Source organism: Rhinolophus ferrumequinum, chromosome 12 (genome assembly GCF_004115265.2).
Source record: "Rhinolophus ferrumequinum isolate MPI-CBG mRhiFer1 chromosome 12, mRhiFer1_v1.p, whole genome shotgun sequence".
Classification (NCBI taxonomy): domain Eukaryota; kingdom Metazoa; phylum Chordata; class Mammalia; order Chiroptera; family Rhinolophidae; genus Rhinolophus; species Rhinolophus ferrumequinum.
The window spans coordinates 36,393,706-36,417,408 of NC_046295.1; the positions used below are offsets into that span (position 1 = coordinate 36,393,706).

The 23,703-nt window shown below is 39.7% G+C and overlaps 1 protein-coding gene across 5 annotated transcripts in view; it reads right to left on the bottom strand.

Annotated features, from left to right (window-relative positions):
- Positions 1–23,703, bottom strand: part of APBA1 (amyloid beta precursor protein binding family A member 1) — a 190,195-nt gene that overhangs the window by 145,666 nt on the left and 20,826 nt on the right. The window lies entirely within an intron of this gene.

Here is a 23,703-nt window from a genome sequence, read left to right on the forward strand (position 1 = left end):
CAGGGCTTCCGTCTCCTGACCTGTAAAATGGGATGGATAGGACTTTTAGTCATGATCGGTGTTTGGCACAGAGTAAGCATCCACCAAACGGTAGTTATCATCACCACGAGCAAGGTGAGAAACCTTAAAGGTACTGACTGCCTGGCGAGCTAGTCACCTTAATGCGAGTGGGATTGCTTCGAGTACTAACCACAGGTATGTTTTGTACAGCATTACACGAATTCATTAACTGTAACACATTTGCACTGTTTCATGTAACATGACCTTGTCTGGTATTTCAACACCACTAACATTCTTTGCTGAAAGGTTACCAAGGAGGTCCGAGTTGACTGCTTTTCTCTCTCTCTCTCTATCTCTCTCTCTCCCCCTCCCTCCCTCCCTCCTTCCCTCCCTCCCTCTCTCCCTCCCTCCCTCTCTCTCTCTCTCTCTCTCTCTCTGTTTTCCACTTACTTGACACTGCACCATTTGACACTGTGGATCTCTCCCTGACTTGAGAAAAGCTGTGTCCTCTTGGGTTTCTGCAACCGCAGCCTCTTGGTTCGCCTGTTCTCCTTTGACTGTTCGTCTGCCTTTAGCTGGCCCCTGGTCCACCTGGACCAGACGGGAGGCAACCCCCATGGCTATTGTTCTCTTTGGGTTTCCTGGTACTCTCTGTCCTGGTCCCTTGCCCGTGTCACCCACGTCTATTCCGCTATGTCCCCACTCTGGTTTTTGAGCCATGTCTCCTCTTCTGAGCGTGAGACCTACCTTTGCCCAATGTCCACGATACACCTCAAACTCAATTTGACAAACAGGTCTTTTCCTGCCAAACCAGTGACTCCTCTACTGCCCTATTTGGAATAATGCCCAACCAACCTCCCAATAAACCAGCCTAGAAACCCAGAGCAAAAGCAGATAACCTAGTGACAACCTCCTCCATGGAGAGACTGTATAGCACCGTGGCCCAGAGTACCACTCGTGAGTCAGACTGCTCAGGTTCAAGTCCAGGCCCCAACACTTAGAAGCTGCAGGACCATGGGAAGCTATTTATTCTCTCTGTGTCTCAGTTTCCACATCTGCAAAAAAGTGTAAAAGTAGTCCCACAATATAGAGTGGCTGTGAGGATCAAATGAGCTTACATACCTCAAATACTCAAAGAGTACCTGGCACACAGCACGAAATGAGGATTGACCATCATTACAACTATCCTGCATGAAAATAATAGGAAAGTATAAGTGAGTTAGACTCAGGAGGCTTTGCCGCCAAACATTCTATGATCTTTAATCTGCTTTCTACATGTGAATAAACCACAGTATTTGGTAGAAACAAAGCAATTAATTGGGACCCAATGTTGGCTGTGATTAGCAACAAACCACGTTCTACTGTCCCAAGTGGCAACCTCATAAACAGGAGACATGTTGCCTCCCACTCCATTAGAGCCACAGAGGTCTTAAACATCGCCTGACACAGCGGCCAGCCAATCTGAGGGGCACGGAAACATCTGGGGAGCTTTTCAGAAAACACAGGTTCCCAGGGCCCGGACTCTAAAACTCTGTTTCAGTAGGTCTGGGCCTGTCCCAGGAGTCTGGGGATGTCATCATGTTTGAGACCCACTGACTCGATCAGTTCCCTTCCTGTCAAAGAAGATGAAACTAAGACCCAGCAGAATTAGCCTATTTCCCCCATGTCTCAGATTAAGAGGCACTGCAAGGCTTACACATGTCACAGAGGTCTTTTCCAGCAAAACCATCTCTAGAGAGTGAAACAAAGAAATGAATCATATACCAAGAGCTTAATCTCCAAAGGTGATTAAAGACGAGCATTTCAGTATCTAGTTCATTACAAGAACAGGCAGGCTACGGCTAGGTTTCATGAGTTTTCCATGTGCAGAGAGATGTGCAAGTGACAGGTGATTCTGGCCTGCAAAGTCATTTGGTAACAATAGCATCTAAGGCTTTTATACCTTTTTATACCAAGCAGCCTTTCTAATCTGCTTGCGACATGTTCTTAAGCCCGAGAACAACCTATCCAAAGCCCAGGAACTAAATTCTTACCAAGCTAAAGACTTCTCCCTGGAAGTTTCAGTAGGGATAAGAGATATAATTTCCTAACTATTCATGACAACCCCCTCTAATGTTTGGAAAGTATCTCACGGTCAGCTGTGATTTTGGCGATCACAGTGCATAGCAACGGAATCTGCAACAATGACCTCACGACTCAAGCGTCCACACCCTTGGCAGAGCCAGGGGTCCTCTCCAAAGACTCTGTAAGGGTGTCCTGCTAGAAAGAGAAGGCCCGAGCTTTACCACTAAAGGGCCAATGTCTGACTTGATCTTTGGCTCAAATAGCCAAGTTGTACTTGAAAAGTCTGGAAAACAGCAAGTTCAAGAGAGTCTCACCTAATAACATACCACCTAATAACACACATTTTCAATCTGCAGTTGTTTTGAAATGTGCATCTTGTAGGTGAGTGCTGACCTGAGACTGCAATGAAATAAATGACGTAAGTGTGATTCTATAGGCTCAAGGAGGACCTCGTTTTCCTATATTCCCATATCTCCTCTATTTCTCCAATAGATCTTCTGGCTTTTGTGTTCTTTCTTTTCTTGCCTAAGACTTGGTCTCTGTCGCAAGTCAGGAATCCTATGAAGGAGTGGTACTTTTAGCTCTTGCACATTTTCTCAGAAGGGGTTTGATCAAAGAAAACAGGGAGTGAGCTTGAAGTACTGAAGAGACGACCAAAATTTAGAGCAGAAGGTAAACGGGTCAAAGGAAATCTTCCCAACCTCATAATTTTGCCAACAGCTGACCCTGACTAGATCTGTTAATTGTTCTCTATTTTACCACACATTCGTATAAAGATAAGCTGGGGAAGAGTCCTTTAAAAATGCAGATTCCTAGAGATTCAGATTTGGGGTGGGGTCCTGAAACCCGCATTCTAACAGTCTGCTTGGCCATTCGGACGCACGTGGTTGGCCCCAACACTGGGGAAAGCAGCACGTCCTACTTCACAACGTGAGAAACAAAACTGGTGGACAGGTCTGTTGGTTCTAGCTTTGTGACCTTGAGTAGGTCACCTGAATATCTCTGATTCTCCTTCCAGGCGTTGTACTACTTCTCAGATGTGGATATCCTGAGAATTACATAAGGTAGGTGTGAATAGATTTTCAGGAACATAAAGCAACATAAAATGTCGAACATAATCATCACAATCCATTTTTCTTCTTTTTCACTCATTTATCACCCGTATTTAGAACATGGTGGCTAACTGCTTTGGAGGGATTCCAGATATGAAACAGAAAGTTCCAGGAGCCCCAAATTAGGATACTGTGCAGTTTGAGCCAGTTTTCAGTAAAAATCAAACAGTCTCTAAATGTAATACAGAGGAACGTGGATTTACAACATAGTGAATTTTAAATGGCACCCAACTGCATAAGGATGAGTGGGGGGAACATCCCACACACTTACACAGCAAATAATACTCACTCTTACTGTACTGATCTGCTCAAACCGAAAGAAAAGCACATTCAATTTTAAGACAATTTTTATAGTTCCAATGATTTCTTTATTCTCTTCTCTTATGAATTACTAACGAAAATACCCACAAAACAGCTTTCTTTTTTGTTTGTTTGTTTTTTGACAGTTAGAGGGTACTTGTTCAGTCCACGTTGCTGCCCTCGCTGGAAGTTGACTATGGCCGCCCCACGCCCACACCACAGAGCGCAGGTGAGGGGCCCGGCAGGTCGAAACCCATGGCTTCACATTCGCACCTGAACTAGACCTGCCTCAGTGGAAGGCGAAATGTGTTCCGAATTCTAGAGAAGTCAAATTCCACTGAAGTCAAATTTCTAAGAAATGACATCAATCTTTGCAACAAAATTAAAAGGATATGTGACCGAAACTTGATGCTTGAGCAAGGGTTTTAAAACGAAGCCTAATTTACACAGTGTAAATTTTCATAAATGTAGAGAAATACAGATGTGAAGTTGAGTTGAAATAGACATCAACAATAAATTAAAAATGCTTCATAGTCTCTTTCTCTACTGTCAAACGGGGACATAGTTTTTCCAGGTTTTCCTCCCGTTTTTCAAAGGAAAAATAGGTCATGGCCAGCTTTTGCTCTGGATATGTAACTGCTAACAACCAAACCACAGCAATCGTCTCCTAGTGGGTCTCTTGCCTTCATACTGCCTTCATAGAGCTCACATTCCAGGGATCTCTGGGGTCCAGCTGTGCTTAAAATAAATGCACATCCCTTCTCTGCCTCCAGGGCTGTGTACAACCTGCCCTGATACCGGGCCACTGTCCCCCTTCCCACTGCACTGCAGCCACAGAGAGCCCTCTTCCCCAGCCTTCAGTACATCAGGCGGGCACCAGCTGTCCCTTCTGCCTGAATGCTTCCTCCCCTCATCTTTTCCAGGGCAGCTCTTCTTTGACATTGGACCCTCCATTTAAAGCCTGTATTGTTCAGTGAGACCTTCCAGGAACACCCAATGTAAAGTATCTGTCTCATCACTCTTTATCATGATGCATTATTTAATTTTCTGCATAGGACTTATCTCCAGCTGTTATTTCTCTTGAACATTTATATTTTTGCTTATTGTCTTCTTCCTCAAATGGACTGTAAGCTCCATAAGAACAGGGATCACGTCTGGGTTGATCACTGTAGTATCTCCAGTGCCTAGAACTGTTCCTGGCACATAGTAGGCCCACAAATATGTCTTGGATAAGTGAATATGGGAAACAGCAAGGTGGCCTGATCTTAGGGCTCAATAATAATTGGGCTTAGAGATGTGTCACTCAAAGACCCAATTAATTTAAATTGGTATCCTCTGCTGGAGCTAACTTAGTTAAAACATATTCATACTTCTCATTTGTTCTTTGTAAAATTTAATATTAACCACAATTATTATTAGAAAAGTGCTACTAAGGTCTGAAACATATCCTAACAACTATAAGAAGTTTTGACTCAATGCACAACCCTGAACTTCAATATACAAGAGTACAACACATGCCACTGGGCTTGAGTTTCCTCACAACCGGAATTACTCTGTGGGAATAAATTCAGCTGATTAATTATTAAGAACGTTATTGGGGCAGTATATCCAATGCCACCCTGGTCATCGGCAAAGGTTTTATCTGAGTTCTTTGGTAAGGGGATTAACTTGGATACTGCGGGGGCCTCAAACATTACCATTTAGATGTGACTTTAGGTCCAGGAGAAAGCAATTTGCTAAGTACAGGCTATGTCAAATTTTTGTTTGAGCCTTTCCATGAGGTTACTATTTTTCTAGAACCAATTGGTAGATTCTCAATATAATTCACAAGCTCACAAGGTCAGGAGGCCAACAAGCCTACTGGTGATGTATCAGGCTACGCTGATGGCAAATTGAGTTTTAGCCATAACACCTACCAGCTGTACTGGTTCCGATTTTGGCCCCGGAGTTCTTTCTACTGCATAGGAATCAACTTTTTTTGACTGATGTATGTGAAGAGCTAGTAGTAGTACGTTCGAAGGATGTTATAAAAGGCACCAGTGGGGGATCCAGTAAATAAAATTCAAATCAATATTTCTCCATTCTAATATATTATCACCCTCCCCATCAAGGACTAGGAGCCCCACGTTTTGTTATAATACACAGGAGAGTAAGAAAGTGCTGTAGGCTAAACTGCATAAACAAGTATCTACGCAAAAATAGGGAACAGGACAAATGAAACGTGTCGCCCTCTTTATCTATCAACTGATTTCTGAGAAGCACCTGGCACTCTCGGCCATGTACATGAATTTACTTTTTAAGACTTTGCCAAATCTCCTTGAGAGAGTGAAACAGGAACATAAGCTTTCAAAGCCTAAAAAAAGAAAGAAATATTGTGATTTTCCGTCATGTCCTAAGCATACCATTAAAAGCCAATGGCATCTCTTCTCATATTTATTTACTTACTAACATCAGCCATTATGTCCCCAAAGTTTATAATTCTGAGGCCAGTGGGAGGAAAACAGCACTTGTAGAAAAATAATTTTTTTTGGATAAATTCAGAATTATTATTTCAAATAATGCCTTTGCTTTTGCAGATGTCTACCTCAGTAATTTTGGCTGTTAGTGCTTAAAAATGCCTTCTTGTCACTATTCGAAACCCTCCATACAACGTTGCACACTGGCTGACCCATTCTTTATTTTGAATAAAGCTAATGCACTCTGTGGGCCTTTCCTAAAGTACTTCAAAAGCAAGTCATTAGTAAAAATATAAACAGAAATACACTGCATTATAATTATGAAAAATACGGGCATTTTCCATGTGAGAGGTTTTCTGTTTGTTTGTTTATCAGATTATACTGTCTTTAGATTCATTATAGTTCAATGTAGTTAGATTCGCCCTAGCGTTTTTATTTTTTCATCTCCCTCTCTGAAGGCACATTCTGAAACACGGGTCTCCCGTTAACTAGATCTCTGGGGAATATATCCTTCCCTAAGTGGCCTTCATGGGAAGGGCAGAGTTTCTAATTTTATAGCAAATATAGAGTATTTGTGAGTGGAACATGCTTGTTGAGTTCATCTGAACAAGCTCCCACTCTGACTGCAGAATTCCTTCGACAGTACATGAGCTATCTAGGTGTCAGATCGTTGTTACCATCCAAAGGACTTTCCTGGGTGACATCATGAAAAACCAAGTGGACACTGTGTTAATGCCACATGAAACACAGATGACAAATACCCCAAACCTCTGGGAACAAATTTCCCTTTCCTCAGGAACAAATTCTCTCTTTTTCCTTCCATTATCTTCGGGGACGCTCTACTACCCTCAAAGTAACCAAGAGAGATCCAACAACACAGAAAGAAGCTTGAGAAAGGAACACAAATTAGTCCCACAACTAAAAAGAAAAAGAAAGAAAGAAAAAGAAAAAAGAAACAAAGCCCAAATTCCTTCATTTTATGTAACCACTCACTTTAGCACAAGACATGAGGCACGTGGGGGCCGAAAGGCAAAAACACCAGTGTGGGAATAAGATTCCTGAGCATGGTGGACTGACTCTCAAATGACCCCAGTGACCCTGCCTCCTTCTCTTCATGCCTTTGTGTAATCTTCTCCCTTGCAGTGCAGACATGACCTGAGACTTGCTCCTGACCCACAGAACAGAGAAAAGTCATCCCCATGATTATATAGTGAGAGAGTCTCCTTCCTGGTTGGATGAAGTAAGTATCCACATTGAGAAGTCCACATGGCAAAGAGCTGTGGACTAAATCTGTGGATTGGTTATCTACAGATTTAGATAAGCAGTCTGCACCTAGCAAAAGCTGGGCTCTCAGGCATGCAGCTTCAAGGAAATAAATTCTACCAACGACCTGAATGAGCAAGGAAGCATTCTTCCCAGGCCAAGCCTCCAGATGAGACTGTAGCCCACTAGACACCTTGATTGCTGTCTTGTGAGACCCCGAAAAAAGGACAAAGCAAAGCTGTGCCCAGATTCCTGATCTGTGGAAACCAGGAGATAAGAAATGTGTGTTGTTTCAAGCTGATAAGTGTATGGTAACCTGTTATGCAGAAATAGAAAAGTAATTTCACTGAGAGAAGAAATAAGGGTCAGAAGCCCTTCTCTGCCCACTCTGAAAAGGAATCAGACACATTCTCAGTCTGGTTACAGAGCTCTTGGCTAACCGCCCTCCTCTGCAGACAATTGCAGGAAGAAACATTCAGATAGTGCTGGACAGAGCCAGCTAAATGTGTGTCAACCGCTCCAAAGGGTGCCTATTAGCTTCTTAGATGTTCTGGGCCCTATAATGGAAAGCTTATTAACCAGAGAAGCTTCTTAAGCAGACAATGAAAGATAATGGGCATAGTGACATGTTCTAATATCTTATTATACAGTACAAGGAACTTCTAAGGAGCTTTACTTAAAATTCCTGAAAATGCAGATCAGTAGAAACAATCCATTTGTTTTCATCTGCTTATAGCTCATGTTTTTGCAAATAAGTTTCCATTAAATCTCTATACCTGTGTGTTCATATCAGAGTTCTGAAAAAAGAGTGAATTGCAAAGAATGCCTAAGTGGCTGTCTATAATACTTGGTGTTTACTCAGTGCTACTTCAAGTGCAAAGCTCTACCTAGGTTAACTCTTAATTACATTCTTAGACTTTCAATAATTTCTTCATAGCTTTTTAACAGGATGAACATTTCAAAAACCAACCACATAATGTTGCTTATATAAAATATACAAAAGGTAATGTCAGATTACGTAGCCTCTATAAGTGGAGCAAAACTGCAAAAAGTACAGCTAAAATCTGAATTAAAACCAATTATATAAAACTCTTAAATATATGTGTTCAAGATCTCATCAGGGTTCCTCTCCTTCACTTATTTAATGTCAATGTCAAGTATTTGGTTAATAACAAGGTTTGTTATCTAGGTGATATTTGGAATATTTACTTCTTAGTTGAATTTTTATTCCACATTATGATTAGACAGCTCAGGTTAGCCCACTCCCGATTTTAATCATGATACACGCTACAGATTTAGATAACCTCTAAGCTTCCTTCCAGTGCCCATATTTTTCATAATTATAATGCAGTGTATTTCTGTTTACATTTTTACTAATGACTTGCTTTTGAAGTACTTTAGAAAAGGCCCACAGAGTGCATTAGCTTTATTCAAAATAAAGAATGGGTCAGCAGTGTGCAACGTTGTATGGAGGGTTTTGAATAGTGACAAGAAGGCATTTTTAAGCACTAACAGCCAAAATTACTGAGGTAGACATCTGCAAAAGCAAAGGCATTATTTGAAATAATTTTGAATTTATCCAAAAAAAATTATTTTTCTACAAGTGCTGTTTTCCTCCCACTGGCCTCAGGATTATAAACTCTGGGGATGTAATGGCTGACATTAGTAGGTGAATAAATATGAGAAGAGATGCCATTGGTATTTAATGGATATTGGTATGCCTTAGGACATGACAGAAAATCATATTTCTTTCTTTTTTTAGGCTTTGAAAGCTTATGTTCCTGTTTCACTCTCTCAAGGAGATTTGGCAAAGTCTTAAAAAGTAAATTCACGTACATGGCCACGAGTGCCAGCTGCTTCTCAGAAATCAGTTGATAAATAAAGAGGGCAGCATGTTCATGATTAAGCTTACTTTTTGAATAATATTTATTAAGCACCTGTAGGTATTCAGAAGCAAAAACAGGCATAATATCACCCATATAATGATAATAACAAGTTGCATAAAATGGAGCCGGAGTCCATATTTTGTGTTATTGCAAATGCTGAAGTTCCAGAAATTTCCAGAGGGACCAAGCATGACAAAAGTCTGATGATTGACAGTCCAGGTTGAGCGTCATGGGTCAGCTGTGTTTAAGGCAAGTCAAAAGCCTTAAGTCTGGGAGTTCCGTCAAGTTAGGAAATGTAACCATCACTCAACAAATATTTATTGAGCCCCTACCTGTACTGGCACAGTGCCAGGGCTGGATTTACAGCCGCAAATAGGACTGACAAGGTCCCCGCTTGCATTCTAGGTGACGGGCAAATAATGAGCAAACACGCCCACAACCGACCAAGGTAGTTTCGGGTAGTGAAAAGTTAAGGCAATTCCAATGAACATGCTAGTGAGATTCCACTCCTTGGCAAGCAGCATTCTGGCTTGAGAGATTCATCAGTGACCAACACAGACATAGAGTCCGGCCTTGCAGAGATCACATTCTGTGAGGGGTGCGAGGCAGTAATACAAGGCGTGATAAGTAGGTGATTTATACACTGTGTTACTAGGTGGTACGTGCTATGTTAAAAAAAAAAAAAAAGAGAGCCCGCTAAAGGTAATTAGAAGTGTGTTTGTTGTGGGTCATAATCCCAAGTGAGGCAGTCAGGGCAGGCACTGACAAGGCCACTTCTGAGCAGGAAATGCACTACAAAGGGAGTGACAAAGGACTATGACGGAGTGGCTGCAGGCAGGTACAGGGGACCACTTTAGAGGGAGTGGCCAGGAACGTCTTTTCTGAGGAGGTGACGTTGTAGCTGACATCTCCACATGAAGGAGGAGCCAGACATACAAAGATCTGGGAGCAGAGCACACCAGGGAGAGGGGACTGCAAATGCAAAGGCCCTGAGGCAGAACTGAGTTTAGCATGAAGGAACAGAAAGAAAACGGAGACTGAGTGGGCATAACAATCAAGGAGTGGGGCCGGGGAGGTGGGCAGGGGCCAGTTCACATAGAATTACGTGCAAAAAGTCAACTTTGCCCCTCGGTTGTTCTTCCCACTGTTATCCTGCCCCTGTCTGTGAGTCCTGTTCCAAAGTTCTATTATCTCCTCTCTTTAAAGAACCACCACCCTCCTGGGTACCACTCAATTTCTTCATCTTTCTCAGCCAAGGTAGAGTTCAAATGTGCTGCCTCCACCTCGAGCCCATCCATTTACTCTTCGGTTCACTCTAATTGGATCCCTCTCCTAACATTGATCTTGCTAAAGTCACCAGTGATCTCCGTATGTCCAAATCCAAGGGACACCTGTCCTTGACTTATCTGACTTCCCTCTGTCTTTAGTATAGGGGACCATACTCTCTTTCTAGAAACCTTCTCCTCTCTCCATGACACCACATTTTCTCCTGAATTTCTGGCCTCTCCTCCACTTCTCTTCTTGGGAATGACTCGCAAATAAATATCAATGTTCAGGGGGGAAAAGTTCTTAGGGAGTTTGGTTACGTGAAAGCTCCTTCGTCGGCCTTGATGGCTCAGGGCAAGTCACTGAGTGTCTGAGACACTATGGTGAAGACAGAACCAGAGCCAGTGAGACGTGGGTTTGCACGTTCTAACTGTGTGACCTTAGGCAAGAAACCACACCTCCAGAACTCGGTCTTCTCACCTATAAAATGGGGATTTTAACAGTTGGCCTTGTTAAAACTGGATTTTAACAGTTGTTATGAAGATCAAATAATTAATCCTTCTGAAGTTCTCTGACCCATGCCACAGATGCTGTTCTGTTGTTAACTGTCCTCTGAGGCTCAAGAAGAGTACCTTCTGTCTGAATAACAGAGGAAAGAAAAATAAGATTAAAGGAGGGGGAGAGAAAAGCCATCACTAAATTGTTCTAGGTGGAATCACTGGTGATGACCCACAAATGAACTTTGCTTTGTAAACCTAAAATTCTCAAGTGTAGGAAGAAATTTCTAACATATAAAATCTCTTTCCAATCATCCCCTGGAAGCAAATATTAATCATTACTGAACACGGCAACCTCCCCTCCCCCACATATGTATTTTACATACACTGACTTTATTGAGTAAGAGGCAGTGCAGGGCAGGAGTGCAGCTTCCGAGCCTGGACTGCAGTCATGCCTCTCCACTTCCTAGCTGTGAGACTCTGGGCAGATACCTTAATCTCCCTATGCTTCAGTTTCCTCAACTGGAATAGAGGACTAAGTACAGTATGTATCTTATGGGAGTCCTTGAAAATTTAGTGAGTTAATATAGATGAAGTATTTAGAACAGTAACTAGCACAAAGTAATCTTCTAATAAATACGCAGATGAATGAGAACAATGATGACCTACTACAATTCTTAGTCCAATTATCACTGGAGTTCTCACTTCAAACCCACAAAGTGATTTGAAATCAGATATCTGAATTGCTTGTCCATACTTGTCATTTTCCTGCATAAAACAATCCTCATTAGTATACTTTATAGGCAAGAGATGTTGTTGGATAGTTTCCATTTGTCTCTTCAGATCCATTCACCCTCTGTCCTCTGTTCCAGAAGGCTGACCTCTGCCTCCACAGGCTTCCCTATCCACTGGCTTCTGGTTGGATTCAGGCAATGGGAGGCACTGATAGGAGGTAAGAGAGAGGAAGGAGAGTAAGTTCTGCGTGTCTATTCCTCTAGTTCCCACTCTGCTGGGTCACCAGGGCTGACCTCTCCCATAGGCCATAGCTCCTGGCAGGTGGCCCTCTCTTACAGCTATAGCTATTCTCTCCAGGGTTTGATAATCATCCCTCTTCCAGTCCCTTCAGGCCTACAGAGGGAAAAGGCTCTCCACTGTTGCAAACCCCAGGATGCTTCACCATCTCTTGTTGTTTTCCATAAACCTGAACATGTAGTTTTAAATAGCCTCTTCATTAAACTCTCCTAAATTACTGGGATCTAGATTGACACATAAGTCAAGCTTTGGGATATATGGTCATGCAAAGCAAGAAGGAAAGGTAGCACCATGAATACTTATATATGTGAAAAAACAGCAGTTGAGCCAGAAGGCTTAAGACTCTCACCCAAAGCACTCCACTTCAAACTCTCCTGTCATTTGAACTGGGAGGGCAAAATGAGGGACTCTAGTCCTCTCTGCATTTACTGTCCTCACTTACCTGCTGTTCAGGTAAATGCTATTTCCTCTGAAAGTTGAAGGATAAGAGAACTTCCTGGTACTCCATCTCTCAAATAATCAAAATTTCTTCTCCATCCACATTTAATTCATCTAGGCATTTGCTACCATGCCCTTGAGAACAAGTTCAAATACAAGTTTCTCTAATGCTACTTCACCTTTTCCAAGCTGGCCTAGCGGAACAGGAGTTAAAAGATACATCCTGGAGTTCTCCCTGTGAACAGTCAAGCCAGCAGTAATACTGAATGCCCAAGGGCTGCCGCTCTTAATTATAACCAGAAGCTTAATTTTAGAAGGTGACACCATCAGTGGCTTTCAGCTTCAGCTATGAGTTAACCATTAATTGCATCTTTAGGTCATACTCTATGCATGTACGAGAAAAATTCTCACTACATGTTATGGGCAGCTTTAGCTCTTTTGCTATGACGTTTGGATATGTTTTCCTGTGGTTTGCACTGTCAACAACAAAGATGTTTTGTATGCCACATTGTGTAACATTTTGTAATAAATTGTTTATGTCATCAATGCCATTAGATTCTAATTCATCTATACTTAAATCTAATTGATGCCACTTAGTATGTTTTGAGTATTTTTTGCTAAAATTCAATATAATGGTAAGTTTATTACCATATAATAAAGGTTTAAAATAAAAATGTCATTTACGTACAAAGCAACTCCAAATGTTATTAAATGCATAAAACAGACAAAATATCAACTTTTTATTTTTTGTGGATTTTTGACACCTTTTGAAAAAACCTTGAAATCAATTAACACAGTGAAAAAGTTAGTGATAAACCATTGGCCCAGGTAAATAAAACAGGCAAAGTATGTTTCAGTACCCTGGAGTAGCAGACCCAGGCTAAGAGGCAGTTCTAATACGAAGACATTCTAATGCAGAAAATCACCGTCTTGTGTAATACCGTCAATTTGACGTGGACTTAAAACCATAAGGGCTAAAGTGATATAAAAGATTAACATCTTCAATATTGTCACGATCTTTAAAAATCATTATGACCAATAATGCTGAAATTATATTTTATTAGGAAAAATGGATAATGGGTCTTCAAATGGAGCCAGGGAAGAGGTATTCAACATAGGAAAAAGAGAACCAGGACATATGAGATAGAGAAAGGAGGAAAACTCAGGAAAATCAGGCCGCCGCATTGTTCAAGCGTGGCACCTTTTTCACAAATCATGACAATACCATGAATGCCTTCCTGCAAAATCCATAACTGAGCAGCACTAGCAACCTCTGAAGGTGGTGTTGTCTCTTCCAAAACATGACGCAACTGATGAGCTGTAGTTTTATGCACTCAAGAGATATGCTGCTGACGAGCTGCGTATAAATCGGATTTTTTTACAGAGTCATATTTGAAATGTACTAGAGGATCTAGCTTTATGAACAAAATGCTCAAGTGAATACTTTGTAAAGTGAATAATAAAGCCCTTGTCCCTGGCCCACTCTTCATTTACGTGTATGGAGTTAAAAATTGGTTCATGCATGTGTATGTGCGTGTGTGTGCGTGTGTGTGTGTGTTTTGATAGTTTTAAAAATCTCAGGTTTCAAGACAGCAAAAAATTGAGGCGATTACAACTCCCATCAAATGTTTACTAAGAAAAAAAAATAACCTTGGAGTCAGTCTAAGCAAAGAGATGAAAAATATTTTACTTCAGATGGCCTCAGTGCCTACTCTGAAGTTTAATGGAAAAAAGATAAAAGGTGTAATTAATGAAACCACAAGAGAATAATGTAGAGATTTAGCCTGGGACAGGGCTTCTCAAACAGGAGGGTCCATGCCCTATTCTTAGGGACCTGAGAACTGTAGGAGAATTTATAGAGGTTTTAACTTCTATAATAATCCAATCTATTGCTCTCACCACTTGAACTAGATTATTAATAAATGCAAAACCCCTCTACTTTGCAGTGACAGCTTGCAATTAAACATTTTTATAGTATTATTTTCATTTGTCTAGTCTTAAATGAGGCCTAGAGCTCACTGAAGTTATATGCAAATGTTTCTCTTTTTAAAGAGAGTTGTAGTGTTGAATTTGAATGGGAAGGATCAGCATGAATTTATGATGTCTTTTATCTTAAAAAAAAAAAAGAGTTCCCAACTCTGTTCATTAAATTGGCCTGAAAATAATGAGCAACCCAGTAACAATGAGGAGCCCAAATGGATGGTGGTCTTCACCATTTCTTACTAAAAGAAGCCAGGGTTCTTATAGAGAAACAATTCCAAGTCTGGAGCAGGAAATATGACAGATAAACCTGGAATATTCTATCACACCAGAATTAAGGACGCTATCCAAGACTACTAGGATTAAATGAAAAGGATTCAGGAATCAATTTTAATAGTCTCCTATTGGCAAAATTGTAATGAATTTAAAAACAACTGTGTTTAAATTCATGGTACTAAAGTCAACAGTAACAATAAAAATTTCTCCTCACTGGTTACATCTGGAGGGTAACCAACTCCTTATTTTGAAAACTGATAAACAAAGAAAAAGAATCAAGCAATTATACTGCCTTGCCAACATGACCTGTACTTCAAAGTAATCAGATAGTTTACAAGGAGAAATTTCTCTTTATAGAGAACATCCACCTAATAAAGGAGAGAATGGTGAAATTAGAATGTCATCATTTGTAATGCCCAATATATTAATACATTGAGAAAAACCATTTATGAAATAGCCTTGCAAAAAATAATCGAAACTAAATCTAATGAAGCTTATAGTTCTGACTAAAGAGCATATTAAATGACACCACAGGGGACAGTCAACAAACTCCAGACTCTGGACATCTTATAGGAAAATCGACCAGTTTGTTTTTTCAACAAATAAATTACAAAGGGAAGAGAGACAAAACAACAACAAAAAATGTTAATGATAACAAGCTTTATTCAAATTTGAGTCTATTTTGCACAGTATATACTTGTATAACTTCTAAAACCATTACACACACACACACACACACACACACACTCACACACAAAATCCTATATGCATATGTAAACAAAAAAAAAGTTGCCTTAAAAATTACTAGGAAACTATTACAATTGTAGAATATAGTGTTTTTGATTGGGTAATCATGAAAATTAGTGTGAGCCTTCACACTTAAGAAGTAAAGCAAATTTCGAAAACTTAGGACAGTAATCTTCATCTGTAGCACAAGCACCCTTTGGGTGCTTGCAAATTATATTAATAATATAAGTTTTATATTTGGAAAACTGAAAATATTTAGTGTACATAATATTATCAAGAGTCAATGTTTGTGATTTCTTAACAAATGCCAGGTTCTATGCTAGACATTTTGTATATATTACATAATAACCATATGAACAAGTATTATTACCCCTATTTCTCAGAACAGAGGAACTTCCCTAAGGCTATATAGCTAGTAAGTGGAAGATCCAGTACATAATTCCAGAAATTGTGCGATTTTTTTTTTAAGCCACCTACAATTCTGCCTCAAAAAAAGATGGATCAACTCATGTTGGATTCTGGCATACATGGAAGATATATGGCTTTTAACCAGGATTTGGTGTCTGGGGTATGAAAAAAAATCCTTTAGAAGCATTCTTGGAATCTCCTGGAAAAAAATGAGATTTTTTTTTTTATGTTGATCATAGTAGGGCATAGATTTTAAGACATAGGGAAACAGTACCTTAAAGCCTAACAGAAGAAAACAGAGAAAAATCAATTAAACGAAAAGTTGGTTCTTTAAAAATATCAATAGAATTCACTAACCTCTAGCTAAACTGATCAAAAAAGAGGAAGAGAAAATACAAATTACCAATATCAGAAATGACATGAGACATCACCACAAATCTTACAGACATTACAAAGATAATAAGGAAATATTGTCAACAACTCTACATTAATAAATTTGATAATGTACATAAAATAGACAAATTACTTGAAAGACATACAGTCTGCCAAATCTTACTTAAGATGAAATAGATAACCTGAGCATCCTCCTGGTCTATTAAAGAAGTTGAAGCTCTATTTATAAAATGCCCTATAAATAAAACTCTAAACTTAAGTGGCTTCATTGGTTAATTTTACTGAACATTTAAAGGAAAAGCAATACTGATTTTATATAAACTTTTCCATAAAGTAGAAGAGGAGAAAACTCATATGCGACCAGGATTATCCTGATTTCTCACAAAACAAAGATATACCAAAAAAACAAAACAAAAAAACCCCAAAACTTACAAAACTATAGACCAATATTCCTCATGAACAGATGTAAGAAATTCTTAGCAAAATATTATCAAATCAAACCTAACAATATAAAAGAAGGATAATACATCATGACCAAGTGGGGTTTATCCCAAGAATGTAGGGCTGTTTCAACATTCTCAAATCAATCAGTGTAACTCACCATTCCAACAAACAAAAGCTACATAAGCATCTTAATGTATGCAGGGAAAGCATTTCACAAAATTCAACTTCCATTTATAATAAAAACAAAACTCTCAGCAAAATCGGAATAGAAGTGAACTTGATAAAGGGCATCTCTGAAAAACCTACAGCTGACATCATACTTAATGATGAAAGACCACTTCTCTCCGTACTTCTATTCAATATTAATGGTCCTAGCCAGTGCAATAAGGCAAGAAAAAAGAAATAAAGAAGAAGTAAAATTTCTTTATGTACAGTTAAAGCAATCATCTATATAGAAAATTCAAAGAAACATACCAAAGTTATAGAACTAATAACTGAGTTTGGCAAGGTTATGAGGTCAATATACAAAAATCAATTGCATTTTTTATATGACAGCAATGAACAAATGGAAATTAAAATTAAAAAGAATACAAAAAAACATAACACAGATAAATTTAACAATTGAAAATTATAAAACATTGCTGAGAAAAATTAAGAAAAAAAACAAATAAATGGAGAGATATACAATGTTCATGGGTTGGAAGACTCAGTATGTCAATACTGACATGAGATGTCAATTACACTAAAAAATGATCTATAGCTCCAACATCATCTCAATCAAAATCCCAGCGACTTTTCTGTAGAAATTGACAAATGGATCCTAAAAATTGTGTGTAAATGCCAAGGACCTGATTCTAAAATATAAATGGAAACACAAAGTTGAAGGATTCACACTGATTTCAAGACTTAGCATAACGCTACAGCAAACAAGACAATGTGGTATTAACATAAGGACAGACATATAGGTCAATGGAACAAAACACAGTCCAGAAATAGACCCATCATATATGGTAAGTAGATTTTTGACAAAAGTGCTAAGATATTTTAAAGGGGAATAACAGTTTTTTCAAAAAATGGTAGTGGAACAACTGGAACAACTGGATATTCATATACAAAAAAAAAAAAAAAAAAAAGGAAGAAAAAGAACCTCGACCCTTACTTCTCACTATATACAAAGATTACGCGTACATTCACATATCCTGTTAGTTCTATTTCTCTGGAGCACTTTGACTAATACGGGCAATTTTCTTATCAAATTATACATATAGTTACATATGATCTACCAACCCCACTACTAAGGATTTACCCCCTTAAAAAAGAAACCAAATGTCTATACAAAAACCTTATATGAATATTCTAAGTAGTTTTATTCATAATAATAAAAAATGGATAAAAGCCAAAATGCATCTCAGGTTGTCAATACATAAACAAATTGTGGTATGTGCCAGATGGGAGGGGGGATACGGGACTGGGTGAAAAAAGGTGAAGGGATTAAGAAATACAAATTGGCAGTTACAAAATAGTCAATGGGGATGTAATGTACAGCATAGGAAATATGGTCAATAATTTGTAAGTATGGTGTCAAGTGAGTACTAGACTTATCAGGGGATCACTTTGTAAGTTATATAAATGTCCAATCACTGTGCCGTACACCTTAAACTAATATAATATTGAAAGTCAACTGTAATTAAAAACTTTAAAAAGTTAAAAAAAGAATTAAAATACGAAAAAAATAATAAATTGTGGTATGTCTATGTAATATGATAAAAATAAAATGGCAAGAAAAAAGAACAAACTATTGAACCATACAACAAGATGGATTAATCTCAAATGTATTATGCTAAGTGAAAGAAGGAAGACGTAAAAGGTTATATACCGTATGATTCCATTTATAGGACATTTATAAAAACAGCAAAACTATAGGAACAGAAAATAGATCTGTGGCTGCTAGGGACTATAGGGGAGGGGACTGACTACAAAAAAGTACAAGGAACATTATGTTCTGTATCTTGACTACGGTGGAGGTTACAAAAATGTGTACATCAAAACTCATCAAACTGTAGACTCTACAAAAATAAATTTTATTGTAGGTACCTTACATCTCAATTTCTTTAAAAAGGGGTAAGTCAGTTGTTAAGTAAGCATTAAGAAAACTAAAAATATTTCCCTAGGTGCCAACAGCCATTGCATTTTTTGAGACCTATGAGCTCCCTGTGAGGTCCTCCTTCACTTGCCCAATTCCAAGGACCTTGCCCTCCTCAGTGGCGTTTCCAGACCTCTCTTAGGCATAGAATAGTGCCTGAGTCAGTGACCATTAGGTTGAAAGAAGCAGGCACTCACTCAAGCTGGCTTAAATATACATGAATTTACTAACAAGGACATGGGTATTTTATAGATGTTGAAAACCAAAAATACAGCTGACCTCAGGAAGGTTTGAGATCAGGAACCGGCATATCTCCTTTCTTCCTCAAGACTCAATGGTCTCTTGTACCGTTTTCTTTCCTGACTCATGCTGCTTCTCTTTCTTGCTCCAGAAACATGAACCAAACATGGCCAGCCCAGCCTTGCCTGGCCTCCTGTCACTTTTATAAAATCTCACATCCAAATTCTCAGGGGAATTGGATTGATTCATCTTGAGGTCTCTTCAGCTATGGATACACAGCTCATACTGTATACGCAATGATCAGGCGCTGGCTTAGGAAACAACTGTTTGGGAAGGGGATATGGAACAGGTTAAAAATGTCCAGCCTTGTGGCCTATGAAGTGCTACCTGAGCTAGACACTACCATTTTTCATGCAATTGTCCTTTATCTTCCTGTTATTCCCCAGGGCTCCGGCCATGCTCCTGCCTCAGTCTTTACATTTGCTGCCTCTTTTGCCTAGAGGGCTCTTCCCACAGATATTCACAAAGCTGGCTCCCTCACTTATCAGGTCTCTGCTCAAAAGGTCAGGCATTCCACGACTAAAAAAGCAACCCCTATGCCACATTCTTTGCCATTACTCTGCTTTATTTGTCCTCAGAGCACTGTAAAAACTTGACAATGATGATATATATGCACTTGTTAATATTTTTTTCTCTATTAGAATGCAAGCTTTGTGAGAGGGAAAACTGTTATGTCCCTAACTACCACCAGGACTCTTAGCAAGTGTTCCATAAATATATGTTGAATAAAGTAATTAATTTTTACATACCTGTTTTATTTCAATGACCACCATCACAGTCCACTTATCCCCACTGATAATACCAATGTAGCAGGGTATTTCCCGTCATACCTATGTCAGCATTTTGTACTCTTTCAAGGTTGATGCTAGCTTTTTTCTGTTCCCCCCAATTTTGCAGTTAGTTCTCAATCAGAGACTGAACTCAATTCCTCTTTAGCCATTTAATCCCATTCTTGCAGCTTCAGTTTGGCTTTCCCTATCCATAAGACCCAAATGCTCTCACTGCAGAATTCTATCTCTAGAGGCCCAGAAATACTGTTCTTCTCTTTCAAACGTGGCCATGTCTTAGGTGGGAACTCAAAGTTTAACCTTGTTTAAACACCCACAGGACTTGGCACAGTGACTTGCAAAAGATTTTTAACAAGGTATTTGTGGATTGAGACTACTGATTGATCATTCAGTACATGGGAGCTAAAAATAAAAGCCTTTGTTCCAGACAATCTAACAATAATAAGCACATACTATTGTTGCACTGTCGTGGGGGCTGGAGCCAGAAGAGATGAACAATACACAGTCTTTAGACACTGCCCAGGGACAGACTGTTCTCTGTAGGGATTAAAACATCCACATAGATAACTAACAAGGCAAATTATAAGAAGAGTAGCAAGAGGGAAAAAAATTCTCCAAGTCAAAGAGAGTAGAGTAAAACAGACTCTGGATGTGTGATGGGGGAAGCAGCATATAAAACAGGCCTTGAATATGGAGAAGAAAAATATTTAGAACTGAATTAGAACGTAAACGTTACATGTGAAAAATACGAAGATGTGGTTATAACAGTATTTGGAGGAAATGTTATAGCTTTAAACACATTTATCAGGAAACAAAGAAGGTTTAAAAATAAATGAACTGAGCATTCAAATTAAATAGTTGGGGGAAAAAACCCACAGCAAACCCAAATTAACAAAAAGACAGGAATAATTAAGGTAGACATCATTAATATTAGAAAACTACAAAAAAAAATTAAAAAATTAATAAAACCAAAAGATGGTTCGTTAAAAAAGGTTTGAAAAGATCGACACCTGCCAAGCCTGACCAAGAAAATAAGAGAAGATTCAAATAAAACAGAATGAAAAAGGAGAAATTATAACAGATAAAACAGATTTAGAAATAAATGAGTAGAAAATGTTTCGACAGATGGATTTTTGGGAAGGCACTCCAGAAATAGAACATCATGTGGGCAAAGACTGGTGGGCATGTTTGGGAGACCACACTAATCGGTTTGAGTAGAGGAAGTTGGGGATGTCTGCTGAGAACTGTGAAATGATGCTGGATGAAGAGCCAGGGTCCTAATGGTGAAGTCCCTTGGAAGCAGAATTTATTCTGTGGGTAGTGGGGAGCCATTGATGGTTTTAGAGCAGGGGTAGGTAATGAGATCTGTGCTACAAGAAGACACTTGGTAGCATAAGTAGAATGACAGTAACTGTGATTGCTCATGGTAGAAGATGACAGGGCCCGAATAGAACTCTGGAAATGGAGCCCTAAAAAATAACATGGCAGGGGAGGGGGGAAGAATCTGTACAGGTTGGCAAGGGACTAAAGGCACACATGGAGATGGGACTGGCTGTCGGGGTGGGAGAGGTATCAACTGCTGCAAAAGAATCAAGCTAGAAGTCCCTGGGTTGTTTATTAGAAGATGCATGGTAATCCTCAAGACAACAGTTTCAAAAGGAGATTGCATTGTAAACGACATATAAATAAATTGATTAAGGGGTGGAATAACTACAGCTTATATGTTCTTTGTTGTTTCCAAAGCCTTTTTCATCTTATTTGATCCTTACTGACCTGTGGGATAGGCAGGTAAGAAAGACTGTAACTCGTCCAAGCCACATGAGTCAACAGAATTGAAGTCAATTTCTCTAACATGATTGGGAAGGGAAGTTGGTTAATTATTCAAAAACATCAGTTAAAACAAGGACTCCTAGCAACATGACACACGCAACACATTTTTCTTTCATTTGGCTATCCACTGCCTGAACTTCATTCTGTTTGATGAGTTCACCAATTTATGAGTCCAGATTAGACAAGGCAAGATGGCCTACCCCCCAACATGAGAGAAAAAACTAAATACCTGCTTGGCCAGTTTCCCTTGTAGCTCAAGAAAAGGCATATGACCTGGGCTCTGCCAACTAGACAAACCTGCATGGGAGGCAGAATCAGACACTGGCGATGCAAAAGGGGAAGAAGGAAGGCTTACTCCCTTCACTGGTGGCAGGAGAGGTGGTAGCCGAGTGCCTGAAACAGAGAGAGCTGCAGTGATGGCAGGGCCAGCAGTTGCGATAAACTTAAGCCCCTGGCACATAAGTCACTTGTTATCGAGAGCTCAGAAGAGGTGGCATTTTCTTGTCAGACCAGTTTTGAGGCTTGGTGTTGGGTACTGTTCCAGGAAGCTCAACCTTCATCCCAGCTCTCCAGTTCTCCCAACAATTCTGCAAGCTACCCAGTAACTTTTCTGCTTGGTCAGCCAGAGTCACTTTCTGTTGCTTGTGTCTAAGAATCCTGATGGATACACATTAATACTGTAAATGTTTTATTTTACTTAGCTTTACTATCCATTTACCACTCTTACAGCCAGTTGAAAGCAAGTTCTCTAACATATAAGCAAACTGAAAATAGGAAAAGTGTTCTTTGATATGTTCCTAGGCATCATTTTCTAGATTTAGTAAAACTCTGTGATATTCTCAAGTGAAAAGAGGGAGGGTATAAAATAGTGTATATGCTGTATTTTGTTGCTAGTGGGATGGGTGACATTGATTTCCTTCACTTTCCTTATACATAGTATAAGACTTTGCTACTGTGCATGTGTAATTCTTGTATGATAAAAAGTTATTTTAACACTTACAGAAGCATGTCTGGTTCTTTTCTGCAGGTATGCTGATAATGACTTTCCATCTCCTTTGGAATGTTCTACGAACAACTTCCTTTGGTCTGATGTTCCCACGAAGATTCAGAATTTGCAGTTAACCCTGGTGGCTTCTCTGGCCCATCCCATTCCCCAGCATTCACCCCTTCTCCTGGGAGGGGTTGTGTCTAGTGTGCAGGGGGAGTGGGGAAGAAGTCCTGAGCGTGCCCAGCTTCCACCCTTCCTCTCTTCCACCTCTGCCTGCCCACGGCGGTGCATTCCTGTCTGCTCTCTGCCCGCGGGTGAGCTTACCATAGACCGTCTGCCCCTGCTGTGGCAAGGCTGACAGCATGAGTGAGACGAATTCCAGACAGTTCTTGGCGGCTGCACACGTAAGGCACAGTTCCCATGGTCTTATCAGTAACAGAGCTCCGTTTGTCTCTTGCCTTTTGCTTCTCATCCATCTCCAAAGTTGGGAGGGGAATGGCAGGACACGATTTAGTGGTTCCAGACACATGCAGGTACCCGTGATTAACACTATTTCTCGAGGCTTCTCGGTACGCTCCACGCCTAAGTCCTAGGACATAGGGGAACACAGAGCAGTGGACCGCTCGTCTCAATCGCCTATAACTGGGGAGAAGAGATGCTACCCCCGGATACGCTGCCAATCCAGCCTGCAGCCTTTCTCTCTGCTGCTCTGTCAGGAAATTCATCATTATTTAATATTCAGAACCCCACAACAGGATTCAGTGCCTTAGTAAGAGCATTTTAAAACCTGTGTCATCAAATACAATATCTGAGGCTGGGCCCTGAGGTTTCATTAGCAGCAAGATATTTTAATAGGATCACAGCTCTTTTTGTTCAGAAAGCAGGCACTGTTCAAGCTTAGAAAGCTTATCTATTGATCTTAACCATTTCCTTCACAAAGTATGTGAAAAGGAAGCAAATTGTGGAATCTCAAATCTGCAGTTCTACCTCGGCTATTTTATTATTCCTCGCCTCCCTCAGATAAAGTATCTAAGTTTCATAAGTCATTACTCTTAAAATCAAGTCATAAAATCACACCTATCTTCCTGAGTT